General features: G+C 44.0%; 1 protein-coding gene across 1 annotated transcript in view; it reads right to left on the bottom strand.

The window, feature by feature from the left end:
* The window catches only part of IL15 (interleukin 15), an 80,921-nt gene extending 56,027 nt beyond the window's left edge, over positions 1 to 24,894 (bottom strand). Inside the window, exon 1 of the mRNA XM_029910603.1 lies at positions 24,400 to 24,894. The gene's annotated coding sequence lies outside the window, so the exon portion shown is untranslated. The remainder of the gene's footprint in view (positions 1 to 24,399) is intronic.
* Between the last annotated feature and the right edge of the window lie 2,040 nt (positions 24,895 to 26,934).

Genomic DNA, 26,934 nt, shown 5'->3' with positions numbered 1-26,934 from the left:
CACTATATTATGAAAGAAGCTAAAAACAAAGTAAATTAAGTAATTATCATAACATGGCAGGAAGGTCAGTTAGTTCTTAAGAAGCTACCCATCATTTTTTCCACCAGCTTTATTTAAGCAGTGCTTCTGCAGTGGACAGGGGTGGCTCTATGTATTTTGTCGCCCCAAGCATAGCGGTCAGGCGGCCTTCGGCGGCGTGCCTGCGGGAGGTCCGCTGGTAACGCGGATTCGGCGGCATGCCTGCGGGAGGTCCACCAGTGTCGCGCCATCGGCGTCCCCGCCGCCGAATTGCTGCCGAAGCTGCGGGACCGGCAGACCTCCCGCAGGCACGCCGCCAAAGGCCGCCTGACTGCCACCCTCACAGCGACCGGCAGGCCACCTCCTGCGGCTTGTCGCCTCAGGCACGCGCTTGGTGCGCTGGTGCCTGGAGCCGCCCCTGATAGTGGGGTGGCAATATGACAGCTGCCCAGCCAGTATCTCCTACTGTCCTCTTAACAGTCCATTCCCTTTTATATTACATTTGTCTCAGCTAAAACAATGAAAGTAAACTAGTAAATTTTGTTTCTGTTTTAGAGTCAGCTTTTGGTTTTTGCACTCTTGGGTTCTGGTGCACTTGCACAAGTGTTTGGGAGAATGTTTATTTGTTTAAAAAAATCTGTTGCCATTTTAATTTAAACAACATTTATGAAATATTTCTAATTAAATTCTGTAAAAGTCCATTTTACAAAAAGTAAAATATGGAAAACATTTCACCTGAGACCAGAACTGTAACCACAGTGGAGCGAGCAAGGCAGCTACCCAGGGCGCAAAGTCACAGGGGTGGAAAAACAGGGACAAAGATGACGTGTGTATGTGTGTGGGGGGGGCACATTGGGTCACTGAGGTGAGTCAGGGGATGGAAGTGGCGCTCCCCCCCAAGGGGGCATGCCCAACAGTTTGAAAACCGCTATGGCGCAGTCACATGCCCCCCCGAACCTTTAAATTGTGCGCGCCCCCCCCCCACTAGCAACAGTTATGTGTCATCTCTGAATGCGGCAGAAAAATGATGAAAAAATTGGTAGGGGGCACAAATAGGCTTACTTGCCCTAGCGCTAAAATGCTTAGTTACAGCTCTGCCTGAGAGAGTCCCTTTAACTTGTACCAGCTGTTTTTTATGGTTAGGCTTAATCACAAAGACAAAACTGCTGCTAACAGGGTGTGATGGGAAAGGCCCCCATCCCACTGACAGCAAGCCTAACAAGCATCCCTGCACTGAGGCAGTGCCAATTAAGCACACCTGCAGAGCATGCTGCACTTGGAGAAGGGGCACTTAATAAATTGAAACTGGACATAGAGGAGTGGGGGAAGTTTGCCCAATCTACCACAAGGGCAGAACGACCCAGTCTAGTAATTCATCACTTTCTTTCTATGGCCTGAGGCCAGATAGCATAGTTTTCCCATGTACTTTTTGAGAAGAACTTTTTCTGTTGGCTAGATATGTTACAACCAAAAACAAATAATCCAATGTCTTAATAAATCTTTCTTAACCATAATATCTACAAAAGCAAAGTACCCAATACTCTGAGACCTAAAGCTTTCTGTAAAATAAATATTTATATAATTAATACTTTTATTTTATTTTCAATATAAATAGCTACAACAAATCTAGCAAACAAATTACTTTATAATTCCATTATATCACTTACCAAACTACTGATTAAAGCACTTTACCAGTGCTACTCTTTGGTTTGAAGGGAATACTATTGGGTCCCCAATGGGGCTTTTGCCATTGAATTCAATGGAAGCAGACCCAAAGAAAGTGATGGCTATAGTTAAAGTTGCCTAACCCTTTCTATTGTAAGATCCTGTTGTCCATTGCTTATAACTTGGCCAAATTTTAACCATTTGGACTGAAAATTTCCATGCTAAGTGACTGCCTCAGGCTGACTGATTTTTTTTTTAAGTTCTAAAGGGCATGCTTGTGTTCATTTTAAACAAAATATGATTTACAAGGTACTTATGCATAAAGAAGCATGCTGTGGCTCACCACCCTAGGAACATTCTAGAAAAGCCCAAGAGAAGTGGGGTGAGCTCAACATGTGGAGTGGAGAAGTATAAGCATGTGATGAACAAATCTATATATGGAAAGGTTACATATGATTGGTTAGAGGTTTGTGTTATGTAACTTGTTACGTAACTGCCATGTGCTATAAAATAACGATGGGAGGGGCTCTTTGCTGGAGGGACTCTGTCTGATTTTTGTACCGGGGCTCTCCCTTTGTGCACACTGAATAAAGCCTTGTTGAACTGAATCAAATCAAATTGAATCGAAGACCCTTGATTCGGCCCAGAATCTGACTCATTGGGAACCACAAAATCCCAACAGTTCCATCAAAAATGGTTCAAGCATTTCCAAGAACAAAATTAGGGAAAAATGCATTGTTTGGCTAATTTTAAATTCTTACAGTGATTTCACTGAAAAGCTGTAGCAGCCTATATTTCTGAGAAAGGATTTGAAATTTGATTGCATGGAATTTCACTCCATCATACATATCCCGGACAAGATGGACATATGCTTCTGGCACACACCTCCATCACAAAACTCCACCAAACTACTTCTCTTGGTGTGTGATTGTACACCTTCTCCAAGTCCACAATACCATACTCAGTTGCTGCCTCTTTTCTCTGAGCTTCTCCATGAGGATTCAGAGACCAATTATAGCATCAAATGTACTATTCCCAGCCTAAATCCGTACTGACCCTTCCAAATTTCAATAGTTCCATGTAGACACTTTTCAGTAATCTTCTCCTATGCTTTCATAGTGTTTGTTGTCAGCTTAATTGGGTGACAATGTGCACACAATGTAATATCTTCTTTATGTTTAAAAATAGTCACCACAAAGCTTTTATGCCATTCATCTGGCATCTTCTTTCTTAAGAATATCACTGAAGAGACTTGTAAAATACTTGACACCTTCCTTTCCCAATGACTTCAACAAATCCATTGGTACTTCATCATGCTCAGGTGATTTCTCCTTTTCTGTTTTCCTAAGTGCCTCTACAGCCTCTTCTTCCTGTATGCAATCTATCATGCCCCAATTCATTTTATATGTTCTTAATTCCTCCTTTGGATTCTCTTCACTCATTCAAATAATCACTCCAGACTTGGTTGAGTCACTAGTCATTTACAATATTCTATGTTCATTTCTAATATGAGAAAACTCATTCACACCCTTCATCATTTTCGCTCTTGCCTTAGCAAGTTTGTAGCTGGTCTTTTCTCCCTCCCAGTCAGTTATATAGCTCATCACAGGCCAAATTTTTAGCTTAGCACTTCTTTTGGCCTCCTTTTTTGCTCAAATCACTGGCCTGCCATTTTAATGGTTACCTTTTTCTTCTCAACAGATTCTTTAACTTTGATTTATTTCTTTTTTTAAATGCCTATCCAAGCAGGCTGAGGTCTGGTGAATAGCATCAGGTGCAGCCTTCAGATTCCTAGGGAACAAGAATTCCCAGTTCTTGCAACCTCTTTCCGAGCGGGGGGAGGGGAAGGGGAGGCGGGAAGAGAAGATCCTTGACGCCTATTGCTCCTTCCAGGAAGAGATTAATAATTATTGTGGCTTCTAAGGGAGAGACATGGCCAAGTTCTGCAGCTTGAAGAAGTTACCAGATCACTGAGCTCATGCTCAATTTCTCATTACATTAAATAAAGAATAGGCCAATTAGTGTGACATTATTTGAGATACAAAACAGATGTACAAGCAGATGTACAAAACAAGGGCCTGAGACATTGTCATTATTCCCTCACCCAAAACTACTCTTCCACTGGTGTGTTGCTTTCAGAAACACCTACAAACTCTTCACCTATATCATCATCATTTTGCAAATGCATAGTTTGTTGAAAACGTTGGCTTAACAGCACCACAGACTGAAGTTCTTTCTCTAGCAGTCAGAGAATGGGCAGCAGCTATACAATCTTCCCCACACTGCCCCCAAGAATGTTCCTCAACCCTAGTGCAAGTGAAACCCGTATGGGAGAGAATTACCATGCTTACTCAGTTCTTGGTCTCTCTGCTGAGACTGCAGCAAGGGGGAAATTAGTGCCATTTGTTGTTGTTTATGATGCTCAAAAATGGACTGCAACCACCACTCACTTCAAATATATTATAATGCCTAAAAATGATTTTAAATGGTAAACACCAATCCAAGGTTGTTGTTTTTATTTAAGCATCTTTCTACAGAAAATAAAGAATTAAAATTGTTAAATGTATAAGCCAACTTTGTCATTTACAGGTATTTTTACAATGCAGTCTTTTAAAATCATTCTTCATTGGAAAAAAATCAGCCATTCATTGCTAAACAATTTTCCAGCACTGCCACTACAGATAGCTGTTAAACTATTACACTGTTGATTGTGATTTATAAAGCCCATAATGATAATCTCTAAGTGATCACCCTATACTGCCACTGAAAACATCCCTCATCTGTTGTACCCTGACATACCATACAATGATTCGCCATGACACACATATCTTATTACCTGCTGATAATAACCTATCAGCCAGGGTGACAGTTTAATTATACAGTACTTCTCCTGCTGCCAAATGACTGACTTCCAAATATTGCTGCTTTTCACCAACTTCTTAACAAAAAAAATACTTAAGCTTTTTCCTCTCATCCCCGATTTTACATTGGCGCTTTACTTAATGACCAGAAGACTGAGACTTCAGCAGATGGCTTAAATGTAGTGTAAGCTACAGTCTGAATGGGCTCCGCCATCTATTGGTGAACCGGGGGAAAAGACCTCCAGACCAGACCATATTTGCACAGACACACGTACTTTGCCTAGATGATCAGCAGGCAGTCCTACTTTGCTGAAGTGATCAATTTTGGCTGGTTTGGGGTTAAAATTCACCTTAATGTTGGATGAAGGGATACTAAAATGTTATCCTTATTGTATGAATAAAAGGGCAGCTGAACTGAATTTAATATGCCCTAATGGGGTGGGGTCCAACTAATATTAACCTCACTCACCAAGTGACTGGGGGCAGGGGTGGAAGTGATGCCAAATCCAAGTGAAAGAGAGTGGGTGGGGATAGGTGTTCCTACCTGGTGCTGTAGACTCTGCTAAAGGAGTTCTAGATGCTATTTGATTCTCCTCTTCCAGTGTTTAAAGACAGAGCTGATCTGACTCAATTGAGAGGTCTTATTTCTTCTCAATGACCACTAGAACTGAGATCACTGATGAGCTAGCCTAGGAGGCTGAGCCTTAGAGCTGGTTTGGGGATGGTGTCATGGTGAAAAGCAATGTAGAGGAAGAAACACTGAGGTTCCCCACTAGCAGGCAAATCACAAAGACCTGGAATCACTAAGAACACTAAGTGGTGGAGCTTCAGCACATGGCATCGCAGCTAAAGACAACAGCAAGCAGAGACAGCAGCGAGACTAGCGAGCAGCAACTGTGGTAGAGGCAGTAGCAGCAAGCAGCAACAGAAGCAGCAGCATCTCTAGCAGGCAGTGGCAGAGGGACCAGTGATGCCAGGGGGCAGTGAGCAGCAGCAGAGGCAATAGCAGCAAGCAGCGGCAGTGACGAAGGCATTCTGGGACTTCGCTGACCTCGGACAACCAACCGTAAGTGAGTTGCAGTGGAGGGGAAATGGAGGAGCGGTATGTTAAAGGGACTTTCATCCATCAGACTTTCACCTAGCAAGGTCAGAAACTGCGGCAAAGGAATACTGCCCAAGATACTGTGAGGTGGGTGTTTACTTATTTTTTGCTTACTTATGAATGTTGTGCTAGAGTTTCCCCAAGTTAGCGTGCCACACCCTCGCCTTTTAATAAGTTTACTTTTGTTATACAAAGATTTAGTGCTTGTGAGTAGGGAAGTATTGCCTCTTAGAGGCACCTGGGGTGGTGGCTAGCATTCCCAGATTTCTGGGTGGGGTCTCAAGCTGGTTCTGAACCCCTAGATATTGAACCCAACTGGACACTGCAAGACAGAGGTTCCTAGGGTTGTGTCTGGGACCGGAGATGTTGGTTAGAGTCATTCAGTTGCACAATCCAAGCAGCGGCTGGCCAAAAGTGCTCACTCACATAGCTGGGAGCAGCTTACATGCCAGAGGCTGTGTGTGAACAGCCCAGGAGGGGGGGTTCTCACAGCAGAGCAGGGTAAGGCTGGCTCCCAGAGTCGAGGATTGGAGTGACTTAGCAGACCACCAGTCCAGATAACACCAGAGGAACGTCACATATACCTTTATAGTATTCATCACCATGTATTTTTGACAGGTTTTCACGCCCCATTTTGGGCTTATGTCCCGCCCTCCGTTCCCATTTCCATTGGTGTCGAGGTTTGGCACCTGTTTATAGAAGTAATTTATAGTGATAAAAAAGTTTTCCCCTATGTTTTAGACTAATATTTGTCGTTTTTAGTAAGGGCAATTTGGAGTAGCATGCTTTTACAGCAAAGCCAGTGTTAGCAAAAACAGCTTTTGTAAGCCAGTCAGTGTAATTGTTGCTTTGTAGGCACTGCTACAGAGTATCTTTACGTTTGTTTTTGTTAATATTTCTGATAGGCGGTTGGATGGGGGAGATAATATCTCATAAAGTGGGAAAGTGTTTCCGAATGACAAATGCTTGCCTGTGCTAAAGCATAACAACTAAGGCCTGGTCTACACTAGGCGTTTATGTCGACTTTAGCGCCGTTACATCGACTTAACCCTGCACCAGTCCACACCACGAGGCCATTTAGTTCGACATAGAGCTCTCTTTAAATCGATTTCTGTAATCCTCCCCAACGAGGGGAGTAGCGCTAAATTCGACATGGCCATGTTGAATTAGGCTAGGTGTGGATGGAAATCGACGCTAATAGCTCCGGGAGCTATCCCACAGTGCAACACTCTGTTGACGCTCTGGATAGCAGTCCGAGCTCGGATGCTCTGACCAGCCACACCCCGGGAAAATTTGAATTCCTTTTCCTGTCTGGGCAGTTTGAATCGCAGTTTCTGTTTGGACACCGTGGTGAGCTCAGCAGCAGTGGCAACGATGCAGAGCTCTCCAGCAGAGATGGCCGTGCAATCCCAGACTAGAAAGAGGGCCCCAGCATGGACTGATCGGGAAGTCTTGGATCTCATCGCTGTGTGGGGAGATGAGTCCGTGCTTGCCGAGCTGCGCTCCAAAAGACGGAATGCAAAGATCTACGAGAAGATCTCTAAAGCCATGGCAGAGAGAGGATACAGCCGGGATGCAACGCAGTGCCGCGTGAAAATCAAGGAGCTGAGACAAGGCTACCAGAAGACCAAAGAGGCAAACGGACGCTCCGGATCCCAGCCCCACACATCCCGTTTCTACGAGGCACTGCATTCTATCCTAGGTGCGGCCGCCACCACTACCCCACCAGTGACCGTGGACTCTGAGGATGGGATATTGTCCGCGGCCGGTTCCTCCGACATGTTAGCTGACGGGGAAGATGAGGAAGGAGATGAAGAGGACGATGCAGTCGACAGCGCTTACCACGCTGATTTCCCCGACAGCCAGGAGCTCTTCATCACCCTCACAGAGATCCCCTACCAACCGTCCCCTGCCGTTACCCCAGACACAGATTCAGGGGAAGGATCAAGCAGTAAGTGTTTTAAATATCTTAACATTTATTTATAACAGAACTTGCATATTTTAAATATTAACAATAGCTAAAGTGCTTTCAAGTATGTAAACTTTTATTTATAACAGAACAGGAAGATTTAAAATATTAACAATGGGTAAAGTGCTTCTAAACATGTAAACAGGAAAGTGCAACAAAACGGGAATCTGAACAAAGGGTATCATGATTATTGTGTCTTTGGCCGCTTCAATGTATAGTCCGAACCATTTTAAGAAAATTCAACAATGTCCGCTTCATGATTACACTGCCCAAGACGCTCCACTCTTTTGTCCCTCCAAGGGCACCTAACCCAAAAACTGGTCGATGTGTCCGGGGATAGAGGCGAGATCCTCCGGGGAGAACTCCTCATAGGCCTCCTGCAGGTGTCTTTCCAGCCTAATTATCAGGTTCCTTGGCAAGGAGAGCTTATTAGGCCCCCCGTGGTAAGAAACGTTTCCCTTCCACAACGCCAGCAGGTATTCGGGGATTATGGCCTTGCACAGCATAGCAGCAAATGGCCCCGGTTTCTGCAGGCTGTCCCGAAGCATCCTCTCCTTCTGGCTCTCCGAGACCCTCAGGAGGGTGATGTCTGGCATGATGCCCTGCTTTGAATTAGGTAGGGGAAAGTTAGTATTGGGACTGCTTGCCCGTTCCTTTACAGAACTGCAACCGCCGGTTTACAGCCATGCGGTTTACAGCCGCGAGGGGCTGGGACAGGGGCAGAGTTCATGCTTGCAGGATTGCTGCCAGCAGAGACTCGCATTGCTTTCTATGTGAAAGGAGGCCAGTGCCACTCTTAAAGTTTTAAGCAGCCACAAGTCTACGGCTTACCATGTTTGCCAGCTAGACAAAGTCCGGTGTCCTGCCCCGCTCCTCAGCTCGCCACAGCAAGACCGCAGGCACTGTAGGCGAGGGCCGAAAATTCAACCTTGTCCTCAGTGCGCGTGTGATAGGTGCTCTGCATGGTCTTGTTCACAGAGAAAGACTATGTTCTCTGTTCACAGATACATTGATCTATCTCAGGAATTCACTCCCTTTTTCCAATTCCCACAGCCACATCTGCCCAGAGGCTAGCGCACATTAGGAGGAGGAAGAAGAGGACACGGGAAGACATGTTTGCTGAACTAATGGGATGTTCCCGAGCCCAGGCAGACCAGCAGACACAGTGGAGGGAGAACTTGTCCCAAATGCACCGGGCAAACATGGAACGGGAGGAGAGGTGGCGACAGGAGGACCAGCAGGCGACTCAAACGCTGCTTGGACTAATGAGGGAGCAAACGGACACACTCCGCTGCCTTGTGGATGTTCTGCAGGACCGGAGGCAGGAGGAGAGAGCCCCGCTGCAGTCTCTCTCTAACCGCCCTGCCCCGCCACCAAGTCCCATACCCCCCTCACCCAAAGTCCAAACACGGAGGGGCGGCAGGGGCCGTGAAAACTTTCACTTCACCCCAGCGGACTGCTATAGCACTAGAAGGCTCTCATTCCCCAAAATCTGAAAAGTCCTTTCCTACCCGCCTCACACAAGACCCCGTCCAAGTTTCACCCCCCCGTTCCATGTGTGGTTGTTAATAAAAAATACGTTTCTGTTCATTACTGTTTCCATCCTCTTCTTTTGAAGGAGAGTCTGTCTGAAGGGGGGGGAAAGGGGCTTGGTAATTAGACAGGACAGTCACCTTTAGCAGGGGGCAGGCCCAGAAGCAGGGCACATACACAGTGCAGTGACTAGTTACCCTGGTCAGTCTGGGAGGTGGCTTTCATGTTCTGTGGGGGGGGGCGGGGTTGCTCTGTGACTTTGTGGCGGGGGAGGGCAGTTTAGAAACATCATTAGCATCACAACACTAAACCCAGGTTTAAAACATTCCCGCGAAAACAGTAATGAAGACAACGGTGTTCATTAGCAAAACAGAACAGATTTTATTTTTTGGGAAGGGGGTGAAGGGGGTAACTGGGTAAAGAAACGGGGGCAAGTTCAGCTTCTGTGTCCACAAACTTAAAAGTCACTGGGTACCCTGCTCAGTCTTGAAACGGGCTTTCAAAGCCTCCCGGATGCACAGCGCGTCCCGCTGGGATCTTCTAATCGCCCGGCTGTCTGGCTGGGCATAATCAGCAGCCAGGCTATTTGCCTCAACCTCCCACCCCGCCATAAAGGTCTCCCCCTTGCTCTCACAGAGATTGTGGAGCACGCAGCAAGCTGCTATAACGATAGGGATATTGGTTTCGCTGAGATCACAGCGAGTCAGTAAGCTTCTCCATCTCCCCTTGAGACGGCCAAAAGCACACTCCACCACCATTCTGCACTTGCTCAGCCGGTAGTTGAAGAGTTCTTTTTCACTGTCCAGGGCGCCAGTATAGGGCTTCATGAGCTAGGGCATTAGCGGGTAGGCTGGGTCCCCGAGGATCACTGTAGGCATCTCCACATCCCCAACAGTTATCTTGTGGTCCGGGAAGTAAATACCTTCCTGCAGCCGTCTAAACAGACCAGAGTTCCTGAAAACCCGAGCGTCATGAACCTTGCCCGGCCATCCGACGTTGATGTTGGTAAAACGTCCCCTGTGGTCCACCAGTGCTTGCAGCATCATTGAAAAGTACCCCTTTCTGTTGATGTACTGGCTGGCCTGGTGGCCCGGTCCCAGGATAGGGATGTGAGTCCCATCTATAGCCCCGCCGCAGTTTGGGAATCCCATCGCAGCGAAGCCATCTATGATGGCCTGCGCGTTTCCCAGGGTCACTACCTTTGACAGCAGTACCTTCACGATTGCCTTGGCTACTTGCAGGACAACAACCCCCAAGGTAGATTTGCCCACGCCAAAGTGGTTCGCGACTGACCGGCAGCTGTCCGGCGTTGCAAGCTTCCAGAGGGCTATGGCCACTCGCTTCTGGACAGTCAAGGCTGCTCGCATGCGGGTGTCCTTGCGCTTCAGGGCAGGGGACAGCAACTCACAAAGTTCAAGGAAAGTCCCCTTCCGCATGCGAAAGTTTCGCAGCCACTGGGATTCATCCCAGACCTGAAGCACTATGCGGTCCCACCAGTCCGTGCTTGTTTCCCGAGCCCAGAATCGCCGTTCAACAAAATCCACATGCCTAATTGCAAACGTGATGTCCTCGGCGCTGGGTGTCGTGGTTTCTGACAGGCGTGTGCTACTCTCGGAGTTCAGGTCCTCACTCCGCTGCCGTAGCCTCCTCGCCTGATTTCTCTCTATCTGCCTCTGTGAAAGGTGGATGATGAGCTGCGAGGCGTTGACAACGGCCACAACTGCAGCGATGGTCGCAGCGGGATCCATGCTCGCGGTGCTGTGGCGTCCGCGCTGTCACTGACCAGAAAAGTGCGCGAACTGATTTCCCGCCGGCGCTTTTAAGGAGGGAGGGAGGGCGGGAGTGACGATTGGATGACGACAGTTACCCAAAAGCACCCTCGAGACATTTTTTTCCCCCAGAAGGCATTGGGGGCTCGACCCAGAATTCCAATGGGCAGCGGGGACTGCGGGAACTGTGGGATAGCTGCCCACAGTGCACTGCTTCCAATGTCGACGCTTTCCCTGGTAGTGTGGACTGACAAAGTTGAATTACTGTCCTTAGTGTGGACACACACGTTCGACTTTCTAATATCAATTGCACATATTCGATTTAACTAAAATCGAACTACTCTCGTAGTGTAGACATACCCTAACACAGAATGGCTGCCTACAAACTTTCACTAAAAGAGTTATCAACATTCCCCCTAAAACTCAGAACAGCTTTCTTACCCCATGATCACTGTGGCTGTGGCTTTTTTGTCCTCGGTTTAGATTTGTTTGTCCTCAGTTTAGATTTTTAAAAACATTAGAAAAGAAGAAAGTGGGTCGGGGAGAGGGGAAAGTGAAGGGAGGCGGGGGCGCTAACTCCTTATCTCTGGTTTAAAAAAAAAAAAAAAGCTAACTTTTTTACATAAGCTAATTTTTTCTTGTGTTTTTTGTATAAATCCAAACTTTAAAAAACAATCTTTTGTAATGTTTTTGTTAATTTTGTTTTTTTATTAAAACACATATGTAAACTCCCCCCAATTGCCAGTTTTCATATTCTTAGCCAGTTGCAGCTTTGGTACTTTAAAACCACTATTTTTAAAAGGATAGGCAAGTATCTTAAGCCTTTTTAGTTCACTAAACTTCTACAAAATATCCCTAAGAGTGGCCTTGTTTTCTTAGAGCTCAGTCAATACTGCTTTTTCATGTTGAACTTTTAAAAAAACAAACAAACTTAATGCTTCAAATAGGCCTCACTGCATACAGAATATCCTTTAAAAGGGTCATATTATGTTACATCTCAGTCAACGCTGTATTTTCATGTTAAATGTTAAAAAACCCTTTATTTAATATAATGAAACACTGCATGTTTAGAAGTGTTAAAAGTATGGGGGAGGAATCAAGGGAGGGTGTTCTTCAGATAGGCTATCTCTGAGCTTCATGCAGTCACAAAGCGATGTTTTTTGTCTTTTACAATCAGTATATGGAATAAAATACTTTTTATAACTTTCACAAAGTGTCTTTCAATGTAGTCTCACCATTTGTTAAAACTTTAACAGTATTTAAAAAGTTAGGAAAGAAGTCTGTGTAAAACAACAAGCAAACTGAAGGGTTGACCCCTAGAGCATTGCTAAGGCAGACTATAGTGCATGGATCACTGTCTAACCTAATTAGTCTTATCTGTTTTTAAAATGTAGAGAAAGCCACAGCTCCAGCCTGTGATGTATTATTTTAATAAAATCTATGGACCCAAAACAAACACAGGAGCTTGTACTTGTGTCTCAGCACATGGGATGCAAACATTTAAAAACAAAGACATTCTGATAATGCAACAGAAAAATTCAAATAAATCTAAAAGTCCTAAGAAAATGAAAGCTTAATATAACTTTCACATGGATTTGTTAAAAAGTGGGGAGGAAAATAAACTTCTCTCTGATCCACTGGATTACAGAATAAGGAGAATATAAACTAGCTGTTACTAAGGTTCTGTGGTTTTAACTCTGGGGTGTTTCTGCATGCTCCTTTTGTATTGAAACACACCTGTAAAAATGTTAAATAAAGGGCTGTATCTTCAGATAGGCTTGCCTTTTAGAGTGTTTATTCCTTTACAAAACTTAATATAACTTTCACTTGTATTTGTTAAAACGTGGGGGAAGAAACAAACTTCTTCTCTATGAGCCACCGGTTTACAGAATAAGGGGAATATAAAGTGGCTGTTACTAAGGACCTGTGGTTTTAACCCTGGGATGTTTATGAATGCTCTTTTTTTTTATTGAAACACGCCTGTAAAAATGTTAAACGAAGGGATGTATCTTCATATAGGCTTGTCTTTTAAAGTGTTTTATTCCTTTACAAGACTTAATATAAGTTTTACCTCTGTTGGTTAAAAAGTAGGGGAAGAAGCAATCTTCTTATCTCTGATCCACTGGTTCACAGATGCTGTTTTTGCTGCAGCTTCAAATTGTCCTCACTAAAAGCATAGGGAAAAGCTTTAAACCCTTTTTGTTAGTAAGGGTTTGTGGGTTTAACCCTGGGGTGCTTCTGCATGCTCATTTTTTATTGAAACACATGTAAAAGTGTTAAGTGGAGGGATGTTTCTTCAGATAGGCTTGTCTTTCAAAGAGGTCTTCTTTTCTAATCCACTAATTTAGAAAGCTGCTTCAAACTGTCCTCACTAAAAAATAACCAATGTTAGCAAAAGTATAGGGGAAAACTTTTTTTATTACTATAAACTACTTTGATAAACTGGTTGTCTGTGGTTTTAACCCTGGGGTAGTTCTGCATGCTCATTTTTTATTAAAACACCTATAAATAAAGGGCTGTTTCTTCAAATAGGCTTGTCTTTTCAAGTGATTATAAAATAGAGCTTTATTCCTTTACAAAACTTAATATAACTTTTACTTGCTTTTGTTCAAGAGTTTGAAAAGAAACAAACTTCTTATCTCTATGTTCTGGGCATCTATCAGCCTTCTTTCGCTCTTATTCACTGGCTAACAAAGCTGTTTTTGCTGCAGCTTCAAATTATCCTCACCAAAAGTATAGGGAAAACTTTAAAAAACTGTTTGTTACTAAGGGCTTATGGTTTTAACCTTTATTAAAGAACCTATGTAAAAGTACTACATGGCAGAAAAGATGCTTGGGGTCTGGTTTTTTAGATAAGAATAAGGCAGGTAAAGGGGGAGTAGTGAGGGGAGGGGAGGGAGATGGCTCCTGTTTAAAAATCTTGGGACTATAGGATTGGTTCCGGAAAATGTATTCTGTGACGCAGCTATAGAACAGCATCTGATTGGTCCGACCCAAAGGCGGAGATAACTAGCCTGATGGATTGCAAGCCTTGGGAGCTCTCTCTTTCCCAGGAACAGTCAAAAGTGTAAGATCTCTCTCTCTCTCTCTGATTCAACCATGTGCTGCCTCTCTTTTCCATTTGCAAAGGGGCTTTCTTTTCCCTTTTTCTGCCATGTTCTCGTTTAACCTATCTTTTTATGTTTCTCTTTTATTTAATATTTTTCAATGCTCTTTTCTTAACCTACCCTTATATTTAATATTTTAAATGATTTCCTATTAACCTACCGTTATACTTTTTACCATGTGCTTATTAAACAGTCTCCCTTTTTTCTGCCATGTGTTCTTTTTTAACCCAACTTTATATTTAATAAACATTTTAAATTTATTTCAATTTTTTATTCTTTAATAACCTGCCAAACTACTCCTTTAAAATCTCTCCTTAATAAACCTAACCAAAAATCTTTCTTTTCTTTAATAACTTGCCTCTATTCTTTCAAACTAACCCTTTAAAAACAAAAATCTTTATTTTTCTTTAAGGTCTCTCTTTCTATTCTTTAATAACATGCCAAACTAGGCCTTTAAAATCATATCACCTTACTAAACCTAACCAAATAATTTTTCTTCTGTTTAATAACCTTTCTTTCCTTTTGTCCTCTAAACCTAACCAAATCTTTCTCTTTTTTTTTAAATCTTTAAGGCCTCTCTTTCTGTTCTTTCAAACTTTTTCTCTAAACAATCAACCAAACATATCAAAGCACAAGCACACTGTGACCGTGCACCCCATAAAGCTTTATGGAAGTAAGCTTATGAATGTATATATGACATAACTGGAATATGTTTTATGCTACATATGGTATGTAACATAACATATCTCTGCCCAATCAAGAAACACTTAATGAACAATGGATCTTGGAAAACTCCAATCCACATAAGAAGTCTACTTGAGGACGTTCAAAATAGCATGTGAACCATGGCTGCTACCTGTAAGTTCTGAGTCATGCATGGACATGTGACTTGCACATGTGACTCCAAAATTCCATCTTGTAGCTGGGATTCTACACAGGGGGAGGGAGGGGTGTCCACCCACAAGAGAAAGTCTATTTCAGGGGTCGGCAACCTTTCAGAAGTGGTGTGCCAAGTCTTCATTTATTCACTCTAATTTAAGGTTTCACGTGCCAGTAATAAATTTTAATGTTTTTAGAAGATCTCTTTCTATAAGTCTATAATATAGAACTAAACTATTGTTGTATGTAAAGTAAATAAGGTTTTTAAAATTTTAAGAAACTTCATTTAAAATTAAATTAAAATGCAGAACCCCCCGGACCGGTGGCCAGGACCCGGGCAGTGTGAGTGCCACTGAAAATCAGCTCATGTGCCGGCTACGGCACGCGTGCCATAGGTTGCCTACCCCTGGTCTATTTAAACCCCTGAGAGACCCCTCCATTTTGTCTTCAGCTGGCTCAAGAGATAGCCTCTCCAACCCCAAGGATACCTGAAAGAAACTGGAACAAAGGACAGTAACTACAGGAGGTGTGAGTGATTGCTGGACCTAAACTAGAAGGAGACTAGTCTGTAAAAGGAAGCTTACCGGAACACCTCTGAGGGTGAGGTTTTATCTGTATTCAGTTTTCTTACTGTATTAGGCATAGACTTGCATATTTTATTTTATATTGCTTGGTAATTAACTTTGTTCTGTCTGTTACTACTTGGAACCACTTAAATCCTACTTTCTGTATTTAATAAAATCACTTTTTTACTTATTAATTACCCAGAGTATGTATTAATACCTGGGGGGGGGAAGGCAAACAGCTGTGCATATCTCTCTATCAGTGTTATAGAGGGCAAACAATTTATTTAAAACGGATTTATTTGGGGTTTGGACCCCATTGGGAGTTAGGCATCTGAGTGTTAAAGACAGGAATACTTCTTAAGTTGCTTTCAGTTAAGTCTGCAGCTTTGGGGCATGTGGTTCAGACCCTGGGTCTGTGTTGGAGCAGACTGGCATGTCTGGCTCAACAAGACAGGGTGCTGGAGTCCCAAGGTGGCAGGGAAAGCAGGGACAGAAGTAGTCTTGGCACATCAGTTGGCAGCCCCAAGGGGATTTCTGTGATCCAACCCGTCACAGATGCAACATTCCCCCTATTCAAACATAAAAAATAATTTAAAAAAAAATTTTAAATGGCCGATGGTGCCAAACCTCAACACCAATGGAAACAGGAATGGAGGGCAGAACATAAGCCCAAAGTAGGGCATGGAAACCTTTTAAAAAAAATGCGTGGTGATGAATACTATTGAGGCATATACTACTGAGAAGAGACATACTACAGAGTATATTAGTGAAATATGTGAAGTACTAAAGAAGATTGGAAGTGGGAAAGTATTTGTTCTGATGACTGACAATGCCACTAATATGAAAGCAGCAAGGGACATTATAATGGACAAATATCCACATAATACTGCAACAGGCTGTGCTTCCTGTGGCCTAAACCTGCTTCTTCATGACTTCATGAAGGTTGGCATATTGGAAATCATCTTTGCAAGAGCAAAAGAAGTTATAAAATAAATTTAAACTACTCATATTGTAGCTGCAATCTTTAAGAAGTGATAGGATGAAAAGCATGATAAGAATAAAATGGTAATACTGAAACTTTCTAGCAAAACAAAATGGGGAAGTGTGATGTCATTTGACAATTTATTATAAACAAAGAATCTTTCAAGAAACAGTGATAACTGAACATCTTAAAGTATTTAAAAGGATACGACACACTGTCAAATCTTCTGGGTTCACCTGCAGAACTCTCTGAAGATTCTACAGCCGATTGCTTCTGCAATCACTATATATGAATCAGACAAGGTAATTTTGTCAGACATTCCTCAACTTATAGCAAAGATAAAGTTAACTGTTTTTGAGAATTTAAGTGCACCTCCACTCACAAGTCAGGAAGAAGTAAAAGTGAAGGACTTTATTTCGCAGATGGGAAGAATTTTGTTACAAATCAATACATGCTGTTGCAAACTTCTTGGATCAAAAGTAGCAATGTTAATGATGATAGCATTGTTACAGTATTTGATTGTATTCTTAAACAAGCAACACACTTAGACCAGATGTTGGAAAAGTACTTTTCAAATGTTGCAGAATCTCTTCCGGTATTTGGTCCAGGAGTGTAATCTGGAATCTGCCAAGCATATTACTCCTACAACATGATGGCAAGGCCTTTGTACAAACAATCTTTGATTCCTCTTGCTTCTCGTTTGCTTTAGATTTTTCCATCTTCTACAGCATGTGAAAGAAACAGGTCAACATATGGAAATATACACACACAATCAAGGCTAATGTGAAAAAGTTGAGAAACCTATTTCAATTTGGACAAATCTTCAGTTTAATGAAAAGTCCAGAATCAGAAGTTGTGGATCTTTCAGACAAATGGATTTTGATTAGAGAAGTCACAAAGAAAAACTTGAGCTATGCTAGCACTTACAAGATATTAGTAACCAAGCTGTTTAAGTATTAGTATAATTCGTTACTTATAGGATGGCTTGCTTTGCCTACTATCATGACACTTACTCAATATATGATGATAATGCACTATTAAAGAGTCTGATGTTTACTTTAAAGTTTGGATATATACCCAAATTTACTGTTGGTCCTTACTATTGTCCTGTGTTAACTACATTATAATGAATATGCATAAGGATGGTCTTTTCCTGAGCTTTTTCTGTAGAGGCAAGAGTTTCTTCTGAATCTGCATTGGAACATCAGGTCTCTATGTACGTACTATTTCAGAGTTCTACAGAGATAGCCTTCCTTTTTGTATATCAGTCAACAATATTGATACTTTCTACTTTCAACATTTTTTCCTATTTTAGAGATGCATCAACAGGGGGAAAAAATACATTTAAGTACCTTAGGATGCGGCTACATCTCTAATACTAAATATCTTTGTCATTATTCAAAGTAAGGAATTTATACTTATTTCATAAATATACCTAGCAGTACTTTCTATGTGTTAACTAACTTATAAATAATACATCTCATTCTTAAAGAAGTAAATAAAGTTTAGTTTTGAGACGCAAGTAACAATGGCAGATATTCTCCTTTTTTTCTGGAAATAACCCCAAAACTTCCCCCCCCCCCATGCCTTCAAACTTTCTGGAAATTTTACATCTCTAAACACAGCAGAGACTGGGACCTATGGCTCCAAGCACGTACCACAAAGGGCAGAAGGTACCCTGTTTTGGAATTATGAGACTAGGACCAGAGCAGGGGAGGGGTGCTGTTAATAGAGTTAGAGTGTATTAATCTGTGATTACATGTTGGTGACTCACGACATCGTAATATTGCTGTGGTTGGGAGATGTGTGGCACCTCATGGGGACCCCGAATAGTTCCGTGTACTAACTGAGATTTTGTCTCTGCCCAGATAAGTGTTGGTTTACATCTAAGTGTGGCATCTATTTCTCAAGTTAATTCCTATCTCCTCAAAGGTTGTGGAAGGGAACCAAAGGGTTTGGGCCTAGTGGGAGGTAAGCAGGGTTCTCTCAGGCACATAGCTCAGGATTTGGGATCCACTTAAACGTCTTGTGTTCCTACTACACTCAATATCTCCTCAGTGTACCCCTTCACCAAATACTCTTCCTGTCAGAATAGATGAGCATGCTTATATTCATAGCACGGCACATGCTTTCCTTTCTGCCAAACAAATCAATTTTTCCTGTTCTTGACAGCCAGTGTTTTCACCCTCATCACTAATTGTGATAGGTCTCCTGCCTTGGCATTAGCCAACTGTTGGACAAGTTAGTCAGTCCAAATATGTCCCTTCACAAATAGCATTATCTATGCTAGTGGAACATTAATCTCATCAAGGTTAGTAGGTGCAAAATTTGACCAACCTTAGATGTCAATCTGTTCTAAGTAAAATCTGTTCTAAGAGACCTGATGGAATGGTGTTACTACAAAGGAGGCTGCATAACTAATTTTATTGATAAAATGTATTGTTTGAGACTATACAATAAGTTAGTGCACATATTCTCTGTAGTGAAAGGCTCACATGTGAGTTTAACTTTCCCTCACACTTAATCTATTCTTGTGAAATGTCAGTATACTGAAATATATAAAAATTCTATTCCATAAAATTTCCTAGATTTTTGAACTCTCCAGTGCCAAGTTACTTACAACTGTTTGGCAGCCAAATAATTAATATTTTCCAGAAGTCCAAGTCAATGCTTAATGTTAACCAGTGACTTAGCTGGAGTAAAATGTGATAAATAGCCCCTTTTATTTAAGGCCACATCTGGCTGACCTTTTAGAATTGTATGTCATATAAAAGCTTAGAAATTTTCATTCTGCAATCAGTTTTGCACCTAATTTGAGCAGTCATTCCTTCCTTAATGCTACTGAAAATATGCTGACCTCTTAATTTCCACATTTTGTAATGTAGCAATTGAGTGTCCTGTTTCTGACGACCACCTCACTGTTGGTGCAGCCATCCATCTAGGAAATCCATGTGTTGTGCAGAGAACAGAAACAGCAGTCATTCCAGTCCAGAAAGCCTAGGAGGCGGAAAGGGAAAGAAACGAACTGCAGGTCCAGCAAGGGAGCCCAGCCCCAGGCAGGAAAGAAAGGAGCAGCCTATTCATCTGGGGCACTGTTTCCAAATTAAAAAGTGCCAGTCCTGAAAACACATGCTTAACTTTAACCATGTGAGTAATCCCACTGACTTTATGGACTAGGCAGATGTTTACAGTGACGTACGTGCTTAAGTGTCTGCAGGATCAGGGCCTACTACATGAGACATGCCTTAAATTTTTGGTAGAAATGTCTTTCATCTCACATTAATTTTTTTCAACTCTACAACCTTGTCCTCCATGCTGTCCAAAGGGGTGCTTTCTTTGTAGTATATAATTATTTCTTCACTTGCATATGAATAGTGCTTGTAGAATTTGTTGGACTCGGGTTGTTGTTGTTGACGCCTCAAGGATATGGAGACAGTAGAAGGAGAGTGCCTACAGGTCAAGATCCCTGTTTCTTCTGACTCTTTCAGCCACAAGAACTCGTGGCTTTATTGTTTATTTTTACTATTCTGCTGCCAGCGGGGCTGAAATAGTAAGGAGGCAATGGCCCTGGAGTTAGAGGTCTTAACAAGAGGGGCTTTCTGCTTGTTTGTAAACACAATGTGGAGGATATTGGCCTACGAGATGTTATTAGTCATACAAGCCATTCATTATAACACATTAATATTTCTCAATTGTATTTTTCAAATCAGTAATTCTCAAATCTGCTGCTGAAATTTTTGAAATCATCATTTCTGTATTCTTATCAATTCTAGCTAAGGCTTACTGCATCAGTTTTTGACGTCAGTGAATGGTTTCATTTGTTATGGCGGAGCATATGCTTCCATTCTCTGAAATCTCCTAAAGTCAGTTGGCTTGTGCGAGAAATTAGGAAGGCAGCCACAGGGCCTGGGTCCAACTCTGATGAGTTTTAAATAAGACTCATTATGCCTAGCAGGAAAAATTATGATTCTTATAGATGGAGTCATCATACCAAGTGGAGAAACTATGGCTCAGTTAACAGAGACTAACCAAATATATCACTGGATAGAAAAGCAAGAAGCAGAACTGCCCAACCATATATAAATATATATATATTTAGCTCTGCACACTAACATATCCTTGTTAGTATAAGTTAGTGTAACATTATTTTCCTTCTTTTGTATTATTATAATTTGCAATGACATTGTCCTTGGTCTCTGTAGACACCGTGCGTCAGAATTTTATTCGTTGTTAAATTAAGCCTCTTTTTGCCCTCAGCTGACGCATGTCTGATCTATTTTTGTAAGCATGCAGTCTTCTGAAATTCACAAGAGCAGAATCTTTTTTTAAAAAATAAACAAATAATACGTTCATTATTTTACAGAGTAAACAAACAGGCACAATCCCAGTATTGCCAGCCTCAAACATTAAACAATCATGAGCAAGACCCCCACCCACCCACCTACCCAAATGAGATTATTTTTAATGTATTTTGGTCTGTCTTGATTTTTGACCTCTTCCTGCCCATCCCCATTGTGTGTATGTGACAATTAGCATTGCCAATGCTCCCAAAAGTATTCAGCATTTGGTCCCTGTTGCAGGAGTTCTCACCCCCACTTCTGCCTTGCTGCCTCATCCTTGCTCCTCCCGCAGCTCCTAGGAAGCTTCTTCCCACTCTCCCAGGCCTGGGGTGAGCTGCAGTGGGGTCCCTCTTCTCCCCCTTCTGTCCCTTCCCAGGTCTGGTGTTGCAAGGGAGGGAGAGTTGAGAAGCAGAGGAACTGCCCCATTGATCACAAAAGAAGATGGGCACGGGGAGCAGTGCCATTCTGAGCTGTTGGGCTTTTTATGCTCCCTGTTTTTCTCCCCTCTCCTTCTGTGAAAATGGTGGTGAGGGGGAGAGTCCTGCTTGCTTCCTTCAGCATGCCTACAGAACCACTCATCGCCCTGAGGCAGGGCAGTGGGGAAAGCAGCCCATCAGAGGGGGTTTCCCCAAGGCAGAGTTGAAATTCATTGGATGGCTGGAGCTTCTCACATCACTATTAGATTGGCTCTGGCCCCAGCCAAAAATCACAAGAGTTGGCAACCCTGGTTCTGCTTTGCCAACTATTGCCCCCCTGAAATCTAAACACCCATATTCCCTACATAGTGTCTCTGAGAAGCAGTAATTTAGATGCATTTTGCAACACAAGTTCAACTAGCGTTGCCAACCCTCCTGATTTCTTATCCTATCTCCCAGAGGTTACTGAAGCCAAACCAGGAGATTTTAGGTGCTGACACTCCGGCAGCACAGCGGGACTAAGGCAGGCTCCCTGCCTGCCCTGGCCTCGCGCCACTCCCGAAAGTGGCTTGCAGCCCCTTGAGGAGGAGAGGGAGGCAGGTGGCTCTGCACTCTAACTTCTCCCCAGCTCCGACTCCACAACTCCCATTGGCTGGGAACTGCGGCCAATGGGAGCTGCAGGGACGGTGCATGTGGACGCGGGCAGCATGCAGAGCTCCCTGCCCCCCCCCCCAGGGGCCGCAGGGACATGCCAGCCACTTCTGGGAGCAGTGTGAGGCCAGGGTACGCAGGGAATCTGCCTTAGCCCCGCTGCGCCACTGACCGCAAGCCACCCAAGGTAAGCACCTCCCAACTGGAGCCTGCACTCCGCACCCTCTCCTGCACCCCAACCCCCTACCCCAGCCTGGAGCCCTCTCCTGCATTCAGACTCCCTCCCAGAGCTCTCATCCCCTCCTGCACCCAAACTCCCTCGCAGAGGCCTCACTCCCACCTGCACCCCAAACCCCTGCCCCAGTCCTGAGTATCCTTCAGCACCCAAACTCCCTGCCAGAGCTTGCACCCCGCAACCCCTCCTACATCCCAAACCCTTGACCCAGGCTCAGCCCGGAGCCCTCTCCCACGCTCCAAACCCCTCGGCCCCACCTCCCAGCCCAGAGCCCACACCCCTTCCCGCACCCCAACCCCCTGCCCCGGCCCAGTGAAAGTGAGGGAGGGTAGGGGAGAGCGAGCAACTGAGGGGGGGACGGAGTGAGCACAGTGGGGCCTTGGAAGGGGCGGGGCAGGGGTGGAACCTCGGGGAAGGGGTGGGGTGGAGGGCAAGGCAATGGTGTTTGGTTTTTTATGATTACACAGTTGGCAACCCTAAGTTCAACAGGACAATATCCTATGTGGGAGAGTGGGGGGAGGGGGAGGAAGGCAGCTTTTCCTTGGCTCCCCTTCTCCCCTGCCACAATACCCAGGCTGCATGAAGCTAAGCTCCATAATTATAAGCATAGAAGCACTAGAGATAGCAGAAATTGAGAAAAAGAAAATGCTGCAGCATAGCCAGGCTTCCGTTCAGCACAGCTCCTACTTCCTTTTCCATGGTTTCGTTTTCCATACCATATAGTAGAGGGGAGCAGTCAACACTTACAGAACAAATTGAAGGCTTATAACTGTTTAAGATGTTGAGGTGGCAGGGTTCTAAAGTTTGGCATAAAATTAATTGCTGTACAGCTTCAATATTTACTTGCATATCTTCTCACAAAGCCAGCTGTCAATTGAAGAGGGAGGACACATCTCAGAGGCGAAGGTATTTACAATACACCGCTACACCAAGTCGGACCATTTTATGTCCAATACTTCAGAGCAATGCTAGTGAACTTCAGAATGCAACTCGTCAGTTTCACAGTGTAGATCATAGCTTGTTGGGATTCAGATGGGATTTTCTATCAGTTTATACCACAAAGCATGAGATTTGCTTCCATTTATTATTTTAGTTTGCATAGTTAAAATGTCATTAATAGTCCTATAAATTGCCCCAACTATTTTAAAATCTAGCCAAAACATTTGTCTCAACAACCGCTCAAGGGAGTGAATTCCACGGGTCAACTTTACTGCTGTGTAAAGAATATTTCCTTATATTAAATTCTAATTGCACCATAATATTGAGTGTCTCCTTATTTTAGGGCAAAATGAAAAGGGATCACTTTTGTATTTATTTCACCTGTCCTGCATGAGGCAAATAAATGGACATGTGTAAATACAAGGAAACATGTAAATAATGGCCAATGGGACTGCCACGTTGCTGATCATTTGACAGGTATTCACATAACACAAGCGGATTATTATAACAAGGAACTACTAGCATGTTCCACTATATTTGACATTGTAATCCATATTAGAATATATCTTAAAAGAACCAGGCTTAGGTATACAGGCTGGACACAGAAGAAGAGATCCCCTCAAAGACACTGCCTGGGCACAATATGGTGAATTTCCTTGCTTTTGTGGATTTTATCCAAGTAATTTTGCAGGCATAAAAAAGGTGACCCATGCCACTTGACTATCTTTAAATGGAAAATACAACAGTCATTTTTTTAAACAGCAGAACTACTAATGCATTTGCCCTATCTAGCATATTGGCCGGTTAAGAGCACAGTCCTAACATTGGAATCTGCTAGCATACCCCAGCATTACTTCAGTGGAACTTCATCTAGGTTGTAGAGTCCTATGTTAATGCATCTTGATGTTTAATTACACCTTCCCATTAAGCTACTTCAAGATCCTGAATTAAAGAGATGCCATCAATTAAAAAACCCCACACTTCTGTCTCTATTTAACCTATCATTATTAAAAGTAGCTCCTAAGACAACTGGAACTTTCTTCTCTTCCTCTCACAATGTTTACTTTGTGTATTTTGCACTATTTTCTGTATAATTACATCCACGGACTACAGCTGATTTTCCCTGTTTGCATAACTCTTTCACACAGCAGCAAGGGAGAGAATTTTTTTTAAATAGGAAAAGGTGACTGCAAGATTATAAAACACTGGTGGAGCAATCAGAGGCAGCTGTAGGACTGGAAACTACTGAGATACATCTAAAAGTTAAGCAGAACACAGTCCTTTCAATAACATTAAGATATAATCATATGAAAACAAATAAGAAACACAAGCCCGATGAATGTTGCTAAAGTTTGTAAAATACTCACAAGTCTGGGAACGTGTCTGCAGAGACAGCATCAGTGGAGAGCTGCCGCCAATGACAGCAAATCACGTTCTCCCCACAGCCCGCCCTGTCCTGTTTCACTTTCGGTTGTTACGAAACGGATGAAGACTAGTTAAGCCTCAGCAGGACTCAGTTGCTCGAGCTGTGACTGCCTGAGACTGAAGCTAATCCAGGAACTACTGCAGGGAATTCTTCCTTCTACGCACTGTCACGCTGTTAGGTTTGCAAAGAAAAGAAAACTACGGCGAGGGGGGAACGCCAGGGACCTGAAGGCGGGGGGGTTAACAACCCACTCGGCGTCCTGGGCTGTCACTGCTATACACCCAGCTGTTTATCAGTCCATAAAGGGGAAGGAAAAGGTGCAACCCCTCTATACAGAGTCCCCTCCCCCCCTGCACAAATTGTGGCCCTTCCCAGTTAGAGCGCTGCAGACGGGGCTCCTGGGAATGCCTCACCATAACGGGCTGCTTCACTCTCCTCCCCGTCCCTGCGCCCCAAACAGGAGGCGTTCCGGCAAAGCAGCCCCCAGTAGAGGAAAGAGTTGGCCCTTAGGAGAGAATGGGTGGCAGAGCAAAGAGGGAACCCCTTGAGAACTCAGAGCGGGGCAGAGAGGCGGTGCCCCCTGCTGCCTTCCCCACTAAGGCGGTGCCAGGGCAGACAGGCACAGCTGGCGAGTTTTGTGCAGCTATATGACCTATGCACATTTAATAAGCAAACAATGTGAGTCAGTGTAACCATGCATTTCAGCTTTAAAAGGAGTGTGAAGCTAGCGCTAGCGAAAGGGCACTAGCCTTCACAGCTCCAGCGCGGGAGGTCCTCTGTTTATCTCCAGGGTAGCAGTAATCCCTACTGAACTTTCAACTGGAGACCTCTAGAGGAAAGGCTCTGTAATTCATTAGCTGCGCGTCTTGCAGGTAGAACAGAGTACTTGTGGCACCTTAGAGACTAACAAATTTATTTGAGCATAAGCGTTTGTGGGCTACAGCCCACTTCATCAGTTGCCCACGAACGGTTATGCTCAAATTTGTTAGTCTCTAAGGCTATGTCTACACTACAGAATTAGGTCGGATTTATAGAAGCCGGTTTTATAGAAACCGGTTGTATGCAGCCGATTGTGTGTGTCCCCACCTAAAATGCTCTAAGTGCATGAAGTCGGCGGACCGCGTCCACAGTACCGAGGCTAGCGTCGACTTCCGGCGCATTGCACTATGGTACCTATCCCACAGTTCCCGGAGCCTCCGGCGCCCATTGGAATTATGGGTTGAGATCGCAATGCCCGGATGATGCAAAGCAGTGCCGCGAGGGGTTCTGGGTACATTGCGTCAGGCCCCTCCCCCGCCGTCACAGCAACGGCAGACAATAGATTCGCGCCTTTTTACCTGGGTTACCTGTGCAGACAACATACCACGCCAAGCATTGAGCCCGCTCAGCTCAGCTCACCGTCACCATATCTCTTCCGGGTGCCGGCAAACGTGGGACTGCATTGCTAAACAGCAGCAGCAGCTTACTGCCTTTTGGCGGTAGACGGTGCAGCATGACTGGTAGCCTTCATTGGCGATCTGGGTGCAGGCAGCCGTGGGGCTGGCAGCCGTAGGGCTGCATTGCACCAGCCCCTTGCCTTTTGGTAGAAGATGGTATATTACGACTGGTAACCGTCGTCATCGTACTGCAGTGGCTGTCGATCATGGGCACCCGGGCAGACAATGATGGTTATCAGTCGTAGTATGCTATTTTCTGCCAAGTGCCCAATATTGTCTGCTAAGCACCCAGAAGAGGCCGAGGGCTATCTGGGTGCTGGCAGACATGGGGTTGGCAGCCGTGGGGCTGCATTGCACCAGCCCCCTTGCCTTGATGATGATGGTTATCAGACGTATTATGCGCAGGATGGGGCAACATTGCTACACAGCAGCAACCCCTTGCCTTTTGGGCAGTAGATAGTATATTACAACTGGTATCCATCGTTGTCATACTGGGTATCAGATCGTGCAATAGACCTGAAGGCTAACTGCCAAGCGCCCAGTATTTGCTGCCAAGCACCCAGAAAATGCCAAGGGCTATCAGTCATGCTGCACCGTCGTCTTAAGATGTAAAAAATAGATTTATTCTGTATTCATTTGCTTCCCCCCCTTCCTCCTGCTAAACCCAGGCTTTTGAGTTCAATCTTTGGGGGGGGGGGGCATTCTGTGTGACAGTTGTTTGTGTTTCTCCCTGATGCAAAGCCACCTTTCTTGATTTTAATTCCCTGTACCTGTATGCCATGTCGTCACTCGCCCCTCCCTCCCTCCCTCCCTCCCTTCTTCCCCTGGTCCGTCAGATACTACTTTCGCGCCTTTTTTCAGACCAGACGCCATAGCCAGCACTGGGATCATGGAGCCCGCTCAGATCACCGCGGCAATTATGAGCACTATGAACACCACGCGCATTGTCCTGGAAAACATGCAGAGCCTCCTGGACATGCCAAAGCCAAACCAGGACCAGCTGAGGAGGAGGCGATTGCAGCGCGGCGACGATAGTGATG

The sequence above is a fragment of the Terrapene carolina genome, unplaced genomic scaffold, assembly GCF_002925995.2.
Source record: "Terrapene carolina triunguis isolate 2854851 unplaced genomic scaffold, T_m_triunguis-2.0 Scaffold66, whole genome shotgun sequence".
In the NCBI taxonomy this organism is placed as follows: Eukaryota; Metazoa; Chordata; order Testudines; family Emydidae; genus Terrapene; species Terrapene triunguis.
Note: the sequence above shows the minus strand (reverse complement) of the source record. Positions and strands in the feature narration are given on the sequence as shown.